Raw genomic sequence first — 16,552 nt, 5'->3', positions numbered from 1 at the left:
CATGTCAGTTCCTTAAACATGTGATGGGCATTTACCTTTTATTGACCGAGCCTCTGTTTCCTCTTGCAAGTTTATTGAATGATTGATCTTATAGAATGCTGTTTTATCCCCCTTTTTTTTGGGGGGGGGGGTACTATGAATGTATAGACATGTAAAGTTTTTATTATTTTTGCAAGAGCAAATTATAGCCCAAAAAATAATGATAACAATAATTGTGTAGTACAAAAAAAGGACTTTGGCTTTCACGTAGCAAATTTGTACATTTGAATTGCTGCCCTTGTCTTCCTTTTTTCTCTGTTTTTTCTGCCCAATTATAGTTCATCTTTCATTGTTTCATTGTAACTTATATGCTCGTGCATGCCTCAGATTGTTCCCCGAAGACATCAAAAATTGTATCTCTGTTAATTGAATCTTTAAACAAATCTCAAAATATCTTCCTGGTATTCTTACCGCTTTATTTGCCTTGAGCAGTCCACAGAGTGGATCTGGTCGCTTTATAAGTCGCTGAACACCGGTATTTATTTATTTATTTGTGCATAGCGCCGTACACACTACAAAGTATGCAACCACTCGATGTGAAATGGAGAAAATCAAATGTCTACATATTTTCAACTGAACAGAGTTGAAGCTACATGGACATGCAGGGTGCTACATAACTTTTTAGAAGCACTTGACCAGTCGGGCAAGTAAATTTTTGAATAGGTGGAATATACTTGCCCAAAAATTTATTTCACTTGCCCGAAAAAATCATTAAAAAAAGTTTTACCTCTTCAAAAGAAAGTTTTGCGGTTTTATAAACCATTGACCTTTTTCTCTCTTTTTACATGAACTGATTTACTTTGTTATTGTATTTCTTTTTCCAAAGTGATTTTATCTTGCCTGCCATGACCAAAATTAGGGTCAATATATCATATCGACCCTAATTTTGGTAATTCTACTGTGAGAATTTTGCTTGCCCAATTCGGGCAAGTAGTTTTGGTTTTTACTTCAAAACACTTGCCCAACTCTAACTCTTACTTGCCCTGGGCATTCGGGCAAGTGCTTATGTAGCACCCTGTGTACATGTACCAGTATGAATACTAAAGCTTCAGTCACACCAAGAAAACTGACTCAAACGATTGACAGTATGCCATTGGAAATAACATAAAAGCTTTGATCAGTCTGGGGTCAGATTCGCTGGTGTGTCTGAGCCAAATGAAGATGAATGAATAAATGAATCAATCAATCAATCAATCAATCCATCCATCTCACCAATCCAAACTGTCACATCCCATTCCACTAGAGAGACGGGAGAGTCCTCTCTTGACCTCTTCCACTGGAGTGTCCTTACCCCCAGCATCCCTCCGAATGGGTGCAACTTTGCCCCCTTCATCATAACAGGATATTGCTCTTTTCCCCCCTGCCCATCTTGTATTAACTCAATGAGCAGTGGCCGTGGGACCAATCGTATGTTTATTACCACTTTTAGGCAGAAATACTTACTTCTGTGTTTTATGTATATATTTTTTTATTTGTAGGCTGGTAAATGTGACAGTTATTACAAAGGATGGATCCAAGATTCCATCGGGGGGGGGGGGGGGGGGGGGGGGGGGAGGTGGGGGCATAAATTTGACTGATATTGCTTGGAACAATTCCTTTTTGTGAAGAGCAAGAAAAAAGGGCATTTCATCCGAAGGACTAACAACATATTTGTCTCCAAGAAATTTGTTTTGTTTTTTTGAAAGATTCACCTTTATAAAGGACTTATTTTCTTAAAGAAAATGTGATAAGCATAAAAAGGTTCCTTGAAAATTAAAGGTCTTGAAATATATTAAGGGCTTATGTACTGACAAAATAAAATGAAATATTAAGGTGATATGATAAGATAATTTTGATTTGTGCATACTGCATATATATTTTTTTAAGTGTAAAACCAAACAACAACAACATCAACAGTAGACAATAGGGTTTGTGGGGGGTTTTTCGGTTTCCTGCAAAAATTGATTCTATTTTTAAAAAGGACAAATTCAAGTTGTAAAAATCACAAAAGAAAAATTTATTAGAGTCCAATATATATGGTATTACTTTAATAATGTGTGATCATCTGTGCTTGCCTTTTTTGGTGATATCAGCAAACTTTGTTTTCATCTAGTTACAGTATGTTGCAGTCATTATGTATGGTATAACTTATGATGATAAGCAACAACAAACAAAAAAACTGACCTAGATTTTAAAGATGTTTTCTTTATTTAATTTTTAAAGTTTTTTATTGCTCACTTTGTTACTCTAAAGTAAACATAATTTTAAATTAAACTGTATTGCCCACTATGTCATTTCAATTTTTGCTTTTAAAAGCAGGTTGAAATAAGAAATAGACATGCCTTCCCATACCCATTTAGAAATGCATCGTAGCAGTATACATGTGCTTATGTACATGAAGTGCAGTGGTTAGATACAAACAGGTGTATCATGACACTCTATCACATTCATCTCTCTCTCTCTAGAAATCTTACTGGAGGTTTTGATTACACATTTGATATCCAGACCTGCCCAATACTTAACAATCTGATATGATTCTCAAAACTTACTCAATCAATGATCTCATCCCTTTATAAAATTTACAGATCTTAATACAATGTATTCTTGTTTCCAACTTGTGTATCAAATAGTGTCTGTATGACACCGTTCTCATTATACTGTACTTTCTAAAACTGGTTTACTGGAAACCGGTTCAGGAACCAGTTTGGAAGATCGCTTTTCTAGCGTTCCCATTTGAGCATCCGAAAGCGGTTTTCAAAACCACTTCACGTAAAGCGGCCTTGTTGAAATGGGAACACTCTCAGTGTGGTGACATGTTTCGCGCGAAATTTAAAACTGCAGCGTAGGCGTTCCACATACAGTGTGTGGAGTAGCACGCTCGAAATGTGTGAAGATCTGTGAAGATCGCTTCCCGAAGAACGGTTGTGTCCTCACGCTAAAACCAGTTTAACGAGGCAAATCCATCCTTGAAACTACATCTCGATGTGGTTTTCTGAACCGGTTTGGAAGATCGCTTCCAAGACCGCTTCTACCATTCTCATTACACGTTAAAACTAGTTTAGTTTCCAGTAAACTAGTTTTAGGACGGTAGTGAGAACGGTGTCTAAGGCTAAGCAGACCCTAGTCAATTTCTTATCATTTTGGTGATTCTTAATCTTACAGCATGTACATGTAATTTAGGGTATTACATGCACATATTTTCAATATTTTTCTAGATTTTTAAGACATTTCTTTTGTAATTAAATCTTAACATCTGTAATAAGGGCAAAAAAGGGGTATTCATACATGGTGTATACATTTAGATACCAGTCCCGTTAGATACAGATATCACCTTAGCAGTCAATAATTCTGTTGATCACTGAGAAACTCCAAGTTGCATATTTTTCTGCGGTTTTGTTCTTATGTGAACCCATCCCCCTAGACACATTGCATTTATTTATAGACCAGTGTCCAGTGAAGTTCATTCTCATTTTGTCTTTCTCTAGAGGGGTAGATTTCACTTTCCTTTGTCCGGAGTAGCCCCCTTCTTCCGAACCATAACATCCTCTAAGGAAGAAGTGAACCCTGAGACGCTATTGAAATATATTTACTTACCCTTCAAAAACACACACAAAGCATTCGATAGTGCTCTAGGTTTTCTTTTTATAAATGTTTTCTGTTATTAAAACAGTTGCAGAAGTACATGTTTTTTTTCATTTGATAGTGCTTTACAAATGTTAAAGTGAAAATAAAAGCTTTATTGCCCTGGATATAAATGTACATTGAATCATGATCTGATCCATGTGTGTTTTTATCATTTCCTAGCATTTCACAAATTTAAAGTTGATAAATATTTCTTTAAAAAGTTCACATTGTAATGTAAAAAAGACATGCACAGATCCAGGAGGGGTTGCAACCCCCCCCCCCCTCCCCCCTCTTCCATACAAAGTCTATAAGAATATTTTGGTTAAACATCATAAAAGCTTCATAAAAAGGAACACAAACAAAATCTGTATTTGGAGATTCATATTATAATACATTGTGTTGTGTGTTTAAATCTTTCTACTGTTTACAGAATGAAGCCACCCCATATAAGAATTGTATGTCTCTATTTCATTGTTAGGGGTGCATTAGTGCACCCTTCTTTGTCAGGCTGATGTTAGGGTTTTTTATTTATTTATTTATTTTGATTATTTATTTATTCATTTACGTATTTATTTTCATTTATGTATTTGTCTATTCATTTAATTGTTTATTTATTTATTTATTCATTTTTTTTTTGGGGGGGAGTGGCTATTTTAATTTAAGGGGACTAGGGCAGATGCAAGCATAACTTGATTTTGTGCTAGTTTTATATTTCAGAGAAAATTTTCCCTTTGGGCATGTTTGTTTGGGAGTTGGAAATGACAAATGGTAGACATGACATACCTCGTTAGTGTTCTTTATCTCAACAAAATTCTCCAGGGAATGACTTTTGCACGTGGGAGTGACAAAAGAATAGTCTGATTAGAATGATATTAGTCCCACACATAGCATGCGGTGTGAGCATTAGGGTTAGTCATTCATGATTCATCCTGGGTTTGTGTATTGCTCCATGGCAGTGACGTACATTGAAAACCACAATGGGTAGCCCCAATTCCCCATCACGTAGTCAAACAAGGGCAATTCACAATCAAATCAATTAACGAAAACCACTTTTAACTCACTTTTGCATTGTATCTGATGACTCTGTGCAGTCTGTGTTTCTTTCAAGCCGTTACAAAGTGATTTGTCAACGTTGGTTGACAGTACGATTCCAAATCTCTTGCACCAGGCATGAGACTCCTACAACATGGCCTCTTGTCGATGAGACTCCCACAATATGGCCTCTTGTTGTCGATTCTCTCCAAACCCCCTTTTTCACGCCTACATCATATCACAGTCGACCTTCATTAATCGGAGGGTTGTGTTGTGTGATTGAATCCCAATGCAGCACTAGCATCCTCTGACAAGGCATTAGTCTACAGTTTGCTACTCTCCACCCAGGTGTTCAATTGCCTAGCATGCATAGTATTCAAAGCTTGGAATGGAAGTTCTTTGTAGAATGTGCACGCATGGGAAAGCTAGAATCTGATTACCTTTTTATCAAGCACTATAAACAGAGTTTAGCATCATTTATTTTCATTATTATTATGATTGTTATTTAAAATATGATACACAATTCATGGTGATTTTATACTGAACTACCGTTTCCTGCGTAAAGGTCAAGTCCACCACAGAAAAATGTTGATTTGAATAAATAGAGAAAAATCAAACTACATACATGTAGCATTGTGCTGAAAATGAGAAAGTTATGACATTTTAAACAGTGACTGTATGCAAATGAGATGATTGATAATGTCCCTCACTCACTCTTTCTTTTGTTTTCTATATTTTGAATTATACAATATTTCATTTTTTACAGATTTGACAATAAGGACCAACTTGACCGAACCATGTAGTATTAAATAATGCTAATTCTACGTGTTCATTAAGCGTTGTTTCACTTGACAATGAGGAGAAAATTAGAATATTTCATTTAATAAAATACAAAAGAAATAGTGAGTGAATGATGTCATCAGTCTCCTCATTTGCATACTGACCTGGGGGCCGTTTCATAAAGCTGTTCGTAAGTTAAGAGTGACTGACTTTAAGAACGACTGGTGATCCTTTCTTATGGTAAATGATATTCACTGTTAAATGTTCATTGGTGACTATTTAGGGTGTAAGAAAGAATCACCAGTCGTTCTTAAAGTCGCTCTTAACTTATGAACAGCCACCAGGATGTGCATATAACCGTTTTGTGAAATTAAGCGAAACTTTAAAATGTCATAACTTTCTTATTTTGATGAAATTTTCAGTGTTATGCTTGTTGGATTTTTCTCTTTTAATCAACTTTTTGTTGGGGATGGACTTGTCCTTTAAAACCTTATTTTGATTGCATGCTGAGCCCTGTTACCATTTATATTACAATATTATGCAAAGTACCATATTCATAAGATCTTTCTCCAACCAGTCCCAAATTCACTGTTTGTTTATTGCCATCATTGTCAGATGCCCTTTCTGTCAAACTTTGGTTAATGACATCAACAACCCTATTCTCCAATGGAGACGGACATGAAAACTGTCAATTCAGCCCCAATTAATACCTTCCTATCATTAATTAACCGCAGGCCATCCTTTCCTCCAAAACTCACACACACCCCCCCCCCCCCAACTTAATAGCTGACCTCACATTGTCTTCAAGAAAACATTTTCAGAAAATTGGCAAAGCTTTCCTACAGATTCTACATAGTAAATTTCAACTAGGACTACACCTGTTTAGTCTACTTTTCGTTTTGTCTTTAATATCCCACTTGGTGTAATCGTAGTTCATCTTTAACATCTACTATTAAACTATTTGGTCTAATTACCATTTTGTCTAATTTCAAATTAGGCCCTACCTATTTTGTCTATCATCTGCTTAATAATCCAAGTGTATATATTTTAGATTAACTGTTTATGAACCAAATTTTCATTTGATTTAGCACAAATGATAAATATATACGAAGTGGAAATTAGCATATCTTTGTGTATTAGACCAAATGACAGTTAATAGTCCTGGGCCCTGTTGCAAAAAAGTTTATGTATTGATTTATGTCATGGTTTATGTCACGATTTATGTCATACAGCATAAATCATGACATAAACACATATATTGACATAAATCCGTTGCATAAAGCTTTATGTCATAAATCATGACATAACATCATGACATAAATCAATTTGAATGACATAAATTTATGTCGTGATTAAAATCAAGACATAAACTGCGGCTTTCTGCAATAAGTGACTTAAGGGTAATTTTAGGATTATTTTTTATAATTATGTCCTTTGTAATTTGATGATATTTTGAGTTTTACTTGGAGTTTCGAAATAATTTTTGTGTCATTGGATAGCCTAAGATGTATTCTTTCAATATTAAAAAAAATAATTATCGTAAATATTTCCCTTATTTTTATAAGCAAAGCTAGGCCTAAGCATAAAAGTTATTGTGCTTAATTTTTGAGGATAGGACATTTTCCTTAGAATAATATTATAATTTAATATATCAACGTCACATGTTTTTCAAGCACCACCCCTCCCTCCCGAAATAATGATAATAACTTTGACTTTCAGTCTAGAATCGCCCCTTTTGTGCTTAATTCAGATGTGATTAAACAAGAAATTTGGTACACACATTGGATGACTTCAAGTCCGGTGTTGGCGTTGGTGTTGGAATTGCGATTGCTTCCCCTAGCTCCCAAACCTATTTTGTGTGTTAGAAATCATGTTTCCATGGTAACGGCATATTATATGACAAAAAATTGGTAAAATACTTTCAGTTTTAATTTCTTCATCAATTTTCAACCAATTCTCTTGGAATTTGGTTCACACATTGAGTGAGAGGTAAAGGTGTGAGAGACACATATTTTGTGTGTGTTGGAAGTTGTGTTGCCATGGTTACAACATATTATAAGCCCCAAATTGGGTAAAAATATATTGGTTCCAACTACTTGATTAGTTTTCAACCAATTCTCATGAAATTTGGCTCACACATTGATCTCGAGGTAAAGACAAATACAGGACATTTTTTTTTAATGTGTCGGAAATCGTGTTGCCATGGTAACATTATATAATATGTCAATACCTCTGTCACCCATCATTTATATTTTTTCATCTTTGAGCACCATTTTCTTTCTATCTCTCTCTCATCAAATGTAATCCCCCACAAAAAATGCTTTATCCTCTTTTCCCCTTTCATTATCATCCTCCCTCCGAGATTGGCCCACTATCATTCTCGGAACTTATCTCTCCAATTCTCAATACATCTATCTCTGTTAATGACTCCTTCACATTTATAGTACTTTTTCTTTCCCTTTTCCCATTCTACTTCACCTCGCCCCCCCCCCCCCTCTCTCTCTCTCATTATTCCCTATACAGTGTAATCTTTGCATCTCTGGATCTTTCTCACTTTTATATGAAATTTCCTTTTAATTTCTTGCCCTTCCTACTTCAAATCTTCATCTCAATCAATTATTTTCCTAATTTGACAATTTATGGGACAATATTCAGAGTTCATAAAAAAAACAATCATACAATTTTCTACAAAAATTAAATACTATTTTTAGTAGGGAAACAAGTGTGTTCTGAGGAACAAATCATATTTTAACCACACCCCACCCCCTCCCGATTCAATAAAAAAAACGAACAAAGAGATGAAGCAAAAAGAATGACATTTTATGTAAATTTATTACTTTTAAAATAAATTCACACTAAAATTTGTAAAACAATGTAATCTTGTTACCTGTCCCATGTCCTTTAATCATGACTGTATAAATATGATTTAAAGGTCAAATCCACCCCAGAAAATGTTGATTTGAATAAAAAGAGAAAAATCATACTAGCAAAACGCTGAAAATTTCATCAAAATCGGATGTAAAATATGAAAGTTATGACATTTTAAAGTTTTGCTTATTTTTCACAAAACATTGTATGCACAACTCAAACGAGACAGTCGATGATGTCCCTCACTCACTATTTCTTTTGTTTTTCATTGTTTGAATTATACTATATATATATTTTTTTTTTTAGATTTGACAATAAGGAACAACTTGACTGATCATATAGTATTAAACAATGCTCATTCCATATGTTCAGGGAGGAATTAATCGTTCTTTCACTTGACAATGAGGAGAAAAATTGAATATTCCATATTTCATATTATAAAATACCAAAGAAATAGTGAGTGGATGACGTCATCAGTCACCTCATTTGCATACCCACCAGAATGTGCATATAACTGTTTTGTGAAATTAAGCAAAACTTTAAAATGTCATTACTTTCTTATTTTACATCCGATTTTGATGAAATTTTCAGTGTTATGCTTGTTGGATTTTTCTCTTTTTATTCAAATCAACTTTTTGTTGGGGTGGATTTGACCTTTAAAGAGGTACATGGATTCAAATAAAACATATTATTTATATCCTAAATGAATACAATACATGTACCTCAATCAAGTGTACAACTACAAACATGATACATAATAATACATCTTAAAAAACAAGAATAACTAAATCCTATTTTTATGCTTAATAAATATTTTCATTTAAAAGAGACAAATATTTATGTAATATCATGAAGGGGAACTCACAGTGATGTTATTTATTCTTCTTCTCCTTTTCTCCTCTTCCACCCTCCTCTTCTTCATCTTCTTCTTTTCCTCCTCCTTTTTGGTTGTCTTCTTTTCTACTTATAATTCATTTGTATAATTATGACCTATCATCATTAACATTATAATAATTGTATGATAACAATCATAAAAAGATATCCACAATGTCAATATAATGATTATTATCTCTGAAAAAAATGAAAATTAGTACTTTTGTTAATTTTCAAATCTTAAAGAGAATACTTCAGGGTACAGCCAGATAGTTCCCTTGCCATGTGCAATTAGGTCCATGATGTCACGTCTTCAACAGTCTTGACTCTTGAACAATCTGAAATTATAAGAATAATCAGTGAAAACAACTTTAGCAACTCAACTTTATAATAGTAGAGTGTTCACATACATGTGCATGTATGATGTATCTCTTCAAGATAATGAAAAAGCCTTTTGAGATTGCAATCACAGGCTTAAATAAAAAAATGTATATAATGTAAAATAAAAAATGGGTTAATAGTCTCTGAATATTATTTTTTATACCCTTATATGGTTGTAAGAATATATTTCATTTCAATCAAGTCATTGGAGAAAATGTTCATATGTGGCGAAAAAATACAACACAAAATTGAGGTCAAGGTCATGTTTATGTTATCAACTTGCGACCTCTCCCTTCTACTCCTACCACTATTTTATTCTTAAATGCACTTATATTGTGTTTATGCTTGTAAGCTCACATTGTTAGTCTCTTTGTTGAGATGAATTGTATAAGATGAATTGTAAAAGAGATTCATATTTGAAAATGAATGATATATAACAGTACATCACATTTACAACCGCTCTTAAAAACAATAAAATAAATTAGAATAAATATTACCGTACAGTATACTTGTATTTACAAGTAGAATATTCAATAAACACAACTTTATATAAAAACTCACCTTCATACTAAAAGAGATTTCTTGTTCAATGGCACACAGTGGCAGAGTGTCTGGACTTCCATCTCCTTCCAGTTGCAATCCCCTTCTTTATTTCTACCTCTTCTCACCGTTTGTGTGGTTCAACTGTTAGGAAAGTGAATACAAAATTTTTAATAGATACAGATGAGAATGAATTCATATTTACATTTTGAATAAACAACTGAAGTTACTTCTTAAAAAAAAATATTTTAATCATTACAGATTTTGTCAAATATATTTGACAGGGGTGTTGGGACAGTTTCACTGGCTATTTTCAGAACTGTGTAAAAATGAATTCTATCCATGAGTGCATTGAGAATACTAATCAAAGGCAAATAAGGTCTAGTCATTCAACCTTGAAATGGTTTGATGAAAACACTAAGAAGGTTCAAATTTGAACCTTAGGGGTTGGTACAATAAGGAGTGCCAATGAGAGCAATTATGCTCATTTGTGCACCTTTATGGGTGTAGCAGATTTGAACCATGTAATAAAGGTTAAAAGATTTGAACATTTTTAATGTTTAAGTAATACTATTATGCACCTTAAAAGGTAAAATGTTGCCCCTTTTATTGTGAAAACGAACATTTCTGGGTGCAAACAATAATGACAAGGTCAATTTTTGCACCTTTTATCATTTAGGATGCAATATTGCAAGGAGAGTACAAGTGTTTCATTCAGGCTTCAAATTCCTTTTTTCTGTTAGAAAAATGATTTACACACGCAATATATGAATACTTCTAATGAAGATAGGTTTTGATAGGTAAGAAAATTGTAGGCCTTATAATTCTATTATTTATACAAAAATTTGGGATTTTTAAAAATTCAAATTGCCAAGGTTTTTTTTTCTAAAAAAAGCACTCCTTAAATAATTTATCTGAAAAATCCTTAAGAGTAAATAGGTAAAAGAAATAGAATATAGTATAAAAAATTCTTGATAACAGTCACCAAGAGAATTTCAATTACCATGGTTATTTTTATCCACAGATCAGAAACCAAATCTTGTAGTTACCGGTAATGGAAATGCCTTTTCTCCAAGGATATTACTTGTGCATTGGTTTAAAATTAATAGAAAAGGCATTTGATAAGGTTTTTAACCTGTTAAACAAATCAAAGAACTAAAATGTGCACTATATCCTCAGAAGTGTATTAAACTTATCAAACAGGTAGCTTGGCTACAGGCCAGCAGCCAGCTCGCGGAGAATATATTCAAATCAGAAAACACAGAGGATACATACATGTAGATCTTTTTTTTTTTTTTTTTTTGACTGCATGTTCAACTCATTGCTTTTGTTAAAAATGGGAAGAGTCTAAAATATAAATCGAAGATGTACATTAATATCTATATTAGATATCAACATACAATGTAGTCATCAGTCTCATCAGACAAGTTTTTTGTGAAATTACATGTCTTTTCAGTTCAGTGTTTAACTTAATTAGTTCAGTGCGTAATTCCTGTTCAGTAGTCTCCAGTCTTTGTTAACACAGAGGGTGTCCCAGGGTTTTCTAGATTATTTTATCACAATACACACCAATCATTGCATTTTTTTTGTGCTTAACAGAGAGGGACCCCCCCCCCCCCCAACTTGCTCCTAGGGTCTAATACTCTACATGTTATTGTAGTGCACATCTTCCAACTGATGAATCTTGACTAGATCTAGGCCTCTACCCCTGTCATTAGAAAACAATATTAGAGCTAGACTACCCTATTCCATAGCTCTATCATAAACCCAGGGGGCTCCACCACCGTAGCGTATGCAGCAGAGGCCCGCCTTCCAAAGATCTAAGTTAGAACCTACAGTACTAGACTCAATTTGACTTTTAAAGTCAGAGTTAAGAAGCCAGGCTAAAGATTAGACATAGAATGGATCTAAAGTAACATTTGTAGTTCTAGTAGATCCATAGTGTTAGATAATCTATGATAGATAGGCCCTACAAATGATTAGCTTACTAATGATGCAAAGACAGTTTCAATTTTGGGCCCTAGGTCTAGAATATACAAATGAATTACAAGCGATCGCTCGTTCTGCCTGAGCTACATCTATTTCAGATCTCTTGTATTGCTAAACTAGATTGGGTCCCGAATTAGGTCTTGATTTTGATCTATAATAAAAGCATGAATGGAAGGAACCCAAGCCAGACCCGGTCCAGGGGCAGGGCTGCACCACCTCATTCCCTGGCCAGAACCAAGGCCCAAACCGGGGTAGGCCTACATGTAGATCTAATAAAGCAGTAATACAATGGTAGAGCCAGCTCAGCTAACCAAGACAAATTTAAATTTCTTAGATCTAGATCTAGACCTGGGAGGTCAAGTGACTAGCCTAAGTCTAACTAAGACCCTAGATAGAAAACTAGATCAGAATAGATCTAGGCCTACTGACTACTGCAGATCTAGACTAGAACTTAAAAGGGGCCAAGCTAATATAGCTAATATAGGCTTTGGGCCTGGCCCTGCCTACCTCAGGCGAGGGCTCGTATACTATAGGCTCCAATAGGCAATACACTTCACTACCGCTACCCTCCGCTCCACCTATCTCATTTGTATCTGATAGTGGAGCGGACGGTAGCAGTAGTGAAGTACCGGTACGTACTATCTATAATAGTGGAGCCTATACACGTACGAACCCTCGCTTGAGGTAGGCCATACCTAGGCTCTACTCTCTAGCCTAATTTTTTTTATCTACTATACTAACATAGGCTCTGTTATAACTTATATAGGTCTGGCCTGGGCTAGGCCCTAACTTATTCTTACTTAGTTTGTCTTAGTACTTTACAGAGGGCTAGAAGAAAGTCTAGGGCCTGGCTCTGACGCGACGGTCAGTGAGTGACAGAGCTGGATAGACTCTAGGCCCTAACTAGAGGGTCTAGACTAGTCTAGTCGAATCTAAAGTTAGGCCTAGACTAGATCTAACTTGTTAACGTTAGAATTAGACTCTAGAAAGACTACCAACTAGGCCTAACTATTAGATTTAGAATTTTCCAGAAAGGGCGGGGGTGCTCTAAAAAAAACCTTAAAAATCAATGTCCAATATGTCGTGAAGATTTATTAAAACTGTTTTCTGTCGGTGTTCATTCCACGCATTATTCATGTTCATCCGGAACCTTAAAAACAATGTCCAATGTCCTGAAGATTATTTAAAACTGTTTTCTGACGGTGTTGATTCTATGCATTATTTGTCTGTGTCAGACGCCGGAACCTCCGGCTAGAACTGCCGGCGTTGTACGGCTAAAAGCAGCCGGAGAGTTTACAAGCAATCATTGCATAAAATTGACGGCGATAATAATTAATTTAAAAATAAAATATCTCTTTATACTTAGAAACTTTAATTTTTAGTCAGAACATGAGATAGATCTATTATCTATGATGTATAACAATGAAAATTCGATACATACCAAAATATGCCTCTATCCCGTCAAAATGGGAAGCCGATGACCCTTTTTCGCAAGAACTTGCTGCGGCTGAAAAATGACAACTTATGCCAAGTTTATGTCAACAGGCTCGTTCATGACTATTCAGTTTATGTAATGATGATTAAATCGCGTCATAAGCTAAAACAATACGTAAATATTTTTATGCAACGGAATTTATGTCAACGGCATAAGCTATGCATGATTTTATGTCATGATCGAAATTTATGTCATAATGACATAAATTTTTTTGCAACAGGGCCCTGTTGCATAAAAGTTTATGTATTGATTTATGTCATGATTTATGTCACGATTTATGTCATATAGCATAAATCATCACATAAACACAAATATTGACATAAATCCGTTGCATAAAGCTTTATGTCTTAAATCACGACATAAAATCATGACATAAATCCATTTGAATGACATAAATTTATGTCGTGATTAAAATCAAGACATAAACGGCGGCTTTCCGCAATAAGTGACTTAAGGGAAATTTTACGATTATTTTTGTATAATTATGCCCTTTGTAATTTGATTATATTTTGAGTTTTACTTGGGCCTGCGAAATAATTTTTGTGTCATTGGATTAGCCTATGATGTATTCTTACAATATTTAAAAAAATAATAATCGTAAATATTTCCCTTATTTTTATAAGCAAAGCTAGGCCTAAGCATAATAGTTAATGTGCTTGCTTAATTGAGGATTATACATTTTCCTTATAATAATATCCTAATTTATTTCAACGTCGCATATTTTTCAAGCACCACCACCCTTCCCTCCCAAAATAATGATAATAACTTTGACTTTCAGTCTAGAATCGCCCCTTATGTGCTAAATTCAGATTCAGAAATTTGGTACACACATTGGATGATTTCAAGTCCGGTGTTGGCGTTGGTGTTGGAATTTGGATTGTCCCCCCCCCCCCCCCCCCGGGCTTCCCCTAGCTCCAAAACCTATTTTGTGTGTCAGAAATCATGTTGCCATGGTAACGGCATATGATATGACAAAAAATTGTTTTAAAAAATCAGGCTTTTAATTACTTCATCGATTTTCAACCAATTCTCGTAAAATTTGGTTCACACTTTGAGCATGTTGAGTTAGAGGTAAACGTGTGAAAGAGACATTTTTTGTGTGTGTCGGAAATCGTGTTGCCATGGTTACAACATATTACAGGCCCAAAATTAGGTAAAAATCTATTGGTTCCAACTACTTGATTAGTTTCCAACCGATTCTCATGAAAATTGGCTCACACATTGGTCTCGAGGTAAAGATGTACAGGACATATTTTTTGCATGTGTCGAAAATCGTGTTGCCATGGTAACACTATATATTATGTCAAAAATTAGGCATAAATCTTGCGGTTCAAACTACTTCATCAGTAATTATCATGACTTGCTCACACATACATGTAGGTCTTGGGTAAAGATGGGCAAGACATTTTTTCCACGTGTTGGAAACTGTTGCTATAGTAAAGGCACAGGGCAGGGGTATTAATCACCTTTATCGATAATTCTAGTTTAATTTACCCTTCCCCCAACCAAGTGCATATGGGGCTTGCCTCGTTTATTTCACCATCCTTTTTAATATCGCCTCATTTTTGTTAATTTTCTTTTTTCAGGTTCATGGTCTAAAATAGGCACTAGGCCTAGAGAACATACAAAAGAAATGCGAATTGTAATTTAAAAGAGGAAAGAAAAGGGAAATATCAAAAAGTCATCAAAATGGATATATAAGAGGTCATCCCATTCTTTTCGAAAATCTCAGCTCGAGCTTAATTCGCGCCTGCATCATTAATCTAGTTCTCATATAGTAGTCTTGTTGGAAAAAGAAAGGTATCATTATCATGAAAAATTTGGTCTGAAAAAAAGAAAGGAAAAGAAAGAGTGAAATATGATATATGTTATAAAATACCATATCAACATCAATCACAAAATTATACTTTGTATAAAAAATTCAAAATGTTTGCTCGCTCGCAGTTTTTGTAAATTTTGCCCTTTACACCATGTCTACCCCATAAAAATATGAGTTCCTAAAGCCACCCCTTTAAACTAAAAAAAAACTTCTTCACAGAGAACAATTTTGTGTCAGTCATCCCCAAACCATGAACACCGATTGACAACCATGCATAATCCCTGTAATGATTTGTTCATTATTTCATTTCTTTATAATTTCAATTGTGTATTTTATAAGCGTGTCATGGAACCCTCTTGCCTGTGCAGTTGGGGCGGGTTACAAATTTGGAAGCATAACGGGGCAATTTCGTCAAGAAAATAATTGACAGAGAAAATAAACAAATAAATAGGCCGAAATAAAAATGTTCCTCAATTCCGAACAAAGGTCTAATCAGATGGCTTCGTTTTTTTTTTTAGTTAGGACAAAGAGCACGGTGTTTTCCTTGCCCAAAACTTGCAATTGGAGATGGGGCGGGTGTCCACTAAAAAAAATCACACTTATTGCCCAAATACAAGGAGTGCACACGAGGGGCCACTACTCATCACAGCTTTGTGCCTAAATTGGGACACATTCATGCATCTTTATCCCTTGATCCATACCTCTGTCACCCATCATTTATATTTTTACATCTTTGAGCACCTGGCCATTTTCTTTCTATCTCTCTCTCATCAAATGAACCCCCCCCCCAAAAAAAAAAAAAAAAAAAAAAAACTGCTTTATCCTCGTTATCCCTTTTATTATCTTTCTCCCTCCGAGATTGGCCCACTATCATTCACGAAATTTATCTTTCCAATTCTCTATACATCTCTCTATATCTCTGTTTGATAATGACTCCACATTTATACTTTTTCTTTTCCCTTTTCCCATTCTAATTCACCTCGCCCCCCCCCCCCCTCTCTCTCATCATTCCTTATACATTGGAATCTTAGAATCTCTGGATCTTTCTCATTTTCATATGAAATTTCCTTTTCATTTCTCGCCATTGCTACTTCAAATGTTCATTTTTAATCAACTATTTTCCCAATTTGACA

The 16,552-nt window shown here is 34.7% G+C and overlaps 1 long non-coding RNA gene across 1 annotated transcript; it reads right to left on the bottom strand.

Moving 5' to 3' along the window:
* Positions 1-8,229: 8,229 nt before the first annotated feature.
* Positions 8,230-16,202, bottom strand: LOC129259733 (uncharacterized). Its single transcript, XR_010298359.1, has 3 exons — positions 13,547-16,202; positions 10,138-10,260; positions 8,230-9,533 (listed from the first exon to the last, which is right to left on the bottom strand). It is a non-coding gene; the product is annotated as an uncharacterized LOC129259733 (long non-coding RNA).
* Positions 16,203-16,552: the final 350 nt, after the last annotated feature.

The sequence above is a fragment of the Lytechinus pictus genome, chromosome 2, assembly GCF_037042905.1.
Source record: "Lytechinus pictus isolate F3 Inbred chromosome 2, Lp3.0, whole genome shotgun sequence".
Lineage (NCBI taxonomy): Eukaryota > Metazoa > Echinodermata > Echinoidea > Temnopleuroida > Toxopneustidae > Lytechinus > Lytechinus pictus.
Note: the sequence above shows the minus strand (reverse complement) of the source record. Positions and strands in the feature narration are given on the sequence as shown.